Here is a 4569-nt window from a genome sequence, read left to right on the forward strand (position 1 = left end):
ATTTATATTTGTGTTATCTATAGAGAAAAAATTATACAGAGTTAGAAGTTCCATGTAATATTTCTATGATATATTTGATAGAATTTGGCAGGAATGAGACAAAATCTTGGGATTAAAAATCCTTAAACATGATCATGAAGATGGTAGCTGCAGCTTGAAACTGCCCGATGGACTCCTCTAAGTCTAATCTTCCTTGGCCGTGGCCATGGTCTGCATGTACCAGCAGCTCAAGGGAGAGTGGAACCAAAATGCCCCAGTCTCAGCAAGTGCAGGGAAGATCTGGGAGGTCTCAAGCCAGTACTGCTGGAGCTCAATTTCCTGCCAACCACAGGACCAAACTGACCAAACAGCAGCTCATTCGGGCCTGGAACAGCTCCCTGAGTCAGCGTACATACACCAGCTCTTGGGCCATAACCTTCTCTTCCTGCTGCCTCAGAACCAGGTGGCTGAGCTCCACATGGAGTGGGAGTGGCTGCCTGCCAACGACATCCAGACCCATGTATACATCAAGCATCCTGGGCCCCTTGAGCAATACCTAACGGAGGGCAGCAACAACAAGGTGCTCCTGGCCAAAGGCAACCTCCCTATGGAGAGGTAGACCTTCTTCATGGACATCCTGCTTGACACCGTCAGAGAAGAGATTGCCGGATGCATGGAGAAGGCCTATGAGAAAATCCTCTTTTCTGAGGCCACCGGATTCTCTTCTTCAACGCACCCAAAAGACGACAGACTACACCAAGAAGCGAGTGTGGGTCCTGGGCCTCATCAGCTACTACAGCTTTGCCAGTCAGCAGCAGAGTCCAGAAGACAACACCATCCCCTCCACAGAGCTGGCCAAACAGGTCGTCAAATAATGCCCGGCAGCTGGAAATGATCCTCTGAGCCCAGCAGACACTGGGTAAGGCAGTGCTTACACTATTGAAAGCAGTTGTAGTGCAGGGCTTCCTCCAATTAAGCTAAATGGACATTAAAAAAATCCTTAGAAGCTTTTTTGACTAAGTAAAATGACATTCTGACATCTGATAAAAGAAAAAATATTAAAATGTATAATATGAATATACAACTCAACAGAAGAATAATAAATTCAGTAAATAAGCACTTCATGGAAAATCAAAACACTAATATATATGTTGAAAGGGGCTAAATCTTAAACTGGATTACAAAGCGAATAAAAATTCTGTGTGATCATTCAAATATAGGGTGTTTCAAATATATATACACACACTTTGAATAATTATAAAGGCAGTGTTTATTAAAAAACATTTCATTTTCCAAATTGAACTATCAGCTGTTAAAGTGCATACACAGTTTTGGGGACCCCTGTATATATCAAAATTAAATTTTTCAAGGTTCTTGCTTAAATATTTTCTGCTCAGAGAGGTCCTTTTCAATCATTTGTTCTCATTCTATTGTATTTGTTTATTGTCTTTTCTTCCCTGAAGTTATAAAAGAACTTTAATATTTTGATTGCCACTGCACCATAATCTCAAAAATGGTGTCTAGCAATATATAAGTGCTCCAAAAATGATTGTCAGATGGATAAAAACATACAGAAATGATGGAATAACACTTCATATTTTATGGTTACAAAGAAATATCAGGAATGAATATCAACTCCAGGTGTTTTATACTGAATAACTAAGTACTTTCAAATGATAATTTTTTAAAATACTATTAAAAGAACATGCAGCTGTCCACACACTTTGCTTATAATTTGTGTATTGCATAAATTTATAAGTGGTCAAAATTAACACACTTCTGACCTCTTTAAAAATCAGTACTTTTCTTTTTCTCTAGTCAGTTTGGCTCAGTGACTAGAGTATTGTCCTGTGTACTCAAGGGTCCCAGGTTCAATGCCTGCTTAGGTCACAGTAGGGGCCGTGCAAGAGGCAGCCAATCAATGATCCTCATCATTGATGTTTCCATCTCTCTCTCCCTATCCTTTCCTCTCTGAAATCCATAAAAATATATTTAATAAATAAATAAAAATAGGTACATTTTGACATTTTGACATCATCAAAATATCCACTTTTCAAGTCATTCTTTGGGCCACACTGAGGTGACCATGTAGCTAACAGGATGGAATGGTATTTTTGAAATGGGCTCAGACTTCTGAGGCAACTGAATGCCATCAGATGCTGGCTAGCTGGGGAGGGAGATGATGTCTGATTCTAGTCATTTATTTTTTAGTTTTTTAATATATCTTATAACTGATTTCAGAGAGGAAGGGAGAGGGAGAGAAAGATAGACGCATCAGTGATGAGAGAGAATCATTGATTGGCTGTCTCCTGCATGCCCCTACTGGGGATCAAGCCTGCCGCCCAGGCATGTGGCCTTGGCCAGAATCAAACCTGGAACCCTGCAGTCCACTGGCTGATGCTCTATCCACTGAGCCAAACAAGCCAAGGCTGATTCTAGTCATTTGACTTGACAATCTAATTTTTTTTGTAATCGCGTATGCATATTCATGTATAGTCACTTATGCAAGTGTATATTGTGTGCATGAGTGTATATGTATGTGTTTAGAATATCCTCAGAAAGATTCATAGAAGACTCCTAAAAGTGATTATCTCCAGGGAGTTTGACTAGAAATGCAAATTGTGAAGACTTTTTCTTTTGTCTTTTTTTATGTATTTAAATGGGCTAGAACTGAACTTTCAGCAATAATAACAATAACAGCTATTAAAAATATGTTCTGAATCAAGTGTATAAACAGCAAAGAATAATTTCAGTGAACATAATTAAATTTGCATTTTCGAATAAAGGAATATGAAATAGAGAGGGGAGAGGGTGACAATAATAGCACACTTACTAAACTAGTTCATAATCCAGGGGTAATGTGAGATGGAAATCAAGCAGTGGTAAGATATAGAAGAAACTAATTTATTGACTTAGAAATGAAAGGTGTCAACTGACTGGAGACAGAATGAAAATGAAGAAATTGCTAAAAACAACCTTTTAGATTTAGATACAAGGATAATTACTTATTTATTCAGCAAAATGCAGGATTTAGGACAGTCTAATCAGTTGCCTGAAGAAGAGACAAACTTCCCAGAAGTAAAATTAGGACAGAAAAGCATCTGTTCTAATGGAACCACTGGGGGAAAAAGATAGAGTTAAACTGATTGTATTCAGAAGTGGGAAGAGCAGAATTAATTATGTAAATTTTAGGTTCAATTAGAGCAAGAGGAATTGAACTGATAATGCTAGGTTAAGTAAAGCTTATCCTTAAATAGCTTCCTTTGAGAGCAAAACTTTTGAATTTTCTTTATTACTAATTGTGCTACAACTGTTAATAATATTAGTATAGTCTTTTTACAATCAGTAATTTCACACTTTCTATCATTTGTTATATACAGAATTTATATTATTTTTATTAACATGATCATATATAGATGGAAATTTGAGGCTCCAAGATAATATTATATAGCCTGGGTAACAAAAATCAATGAGCGGTTGAGCTGAAATTTAAATTTATGCACTTTAGGTGGTGTTTATGTGTGTTTAGAATATCCTTAGAAAGATGCACAGAAGGCACTAGGTTGAGAATAAGGTATCTTTCTGGATCTCATTCAGATCTAAACTCAAAATACTGAAGATGAAGAGGATTGTGTTATTGTTGTCTCCAAATTTCATTCTTAATTTCTTTCATTTGTGGTTTAGATGCCTTGAATGACTATGTGACAAGTTAGAAAATCATTCAACAGGGAAGGAGGTTCTTTTGGGTGTTCTGAGACCCAATTTCCAATGGGGGGAGGGGGTTCTTTATATCTCCAACAAGAAATTCTCAGAATACCATTTTGGTGTCCAAGAATTCTGCTGAATTCAGACACTATCTACCCAGAGATAGAATCAGGTTCCACAGGGAAAGGACTTAGTCCCTCAAGGCAGCCCTGCACTTCAGACTCTTGCAGCAAAGCCCGGTTCCTGTGCTTCTGACCTACTGGTTACAAACTAGAGGCTCCAATAACCAGCTCTAACTCAGGATGCCAATTGCAAGTCTGAGTTGTTACCTGTACTTGATAATGCCTCGCTATAAATTAATCAAACCCACAACCGCCTGCATGGGTTTGCTTAATTCTCTAGAATGGCTCGCAGAGCTCAAAAAATCCATTTACTCACTAGATTGCCTATTTATTGCAAAGGATATTAAAGGACACAAATCAACAGCCAGATGAAGAGGAACATAAAGTGAGGTTAGGATGAGGATCCAAACACAGGGACTTCTGTCCTTTTGGATCTTGGGACCAACACAGTGGCATGTGGAAGTATTCTGGATCCTCAACATGGAAACTCTTTGAAAAAGGCCAACGAGTCATGCCCTGGGGTTTTTATGGAGGCTCCATTATGCTTCTCTTCTCCCTGGAAATAAGGGGGGGACTGAAAGTGCAGGCCCTCTAACCATATGGTTGGCTCCTACATTTAACAAAGCCTCACTTTTGTGTGGAGTCCACAAATCACCTCATTAATATAACAAGAAACCATTTTTTAAAAAATATATATATTGTTGATTTTTTACAGAGAGGAAGGGAGAGGGATAGAGAGTTAGGAACATCAGTGAGAGAGTAA

General features: G+C 38.3%; 1 pseudogene; it reads left to right on the forward strand.

Moving 5' to 3' along the window:
* Positions 1–205: 205 nt before the first annotated feature.
* LOC102766537 lies at positions 206–882 on the forward strand (annotated as a pseudogene).
* Positions 883–4569: the final 3687 nt, after the last annotated feature.

This window comes from Myotis davidii, unplaced genomic scaffold (assembly GCF_000327345.1).
Source record: "Myotis davidii unplaced genomic scaffold, ASM32734v1 scaffold3580, whole genome shotgun sequence".
Lineage (NCBI taxonomy): Eukaryota > Metazoa > Chordata > Mammalia > Chiroptera > Vespertilionidae > Myotis > Myotis davidii.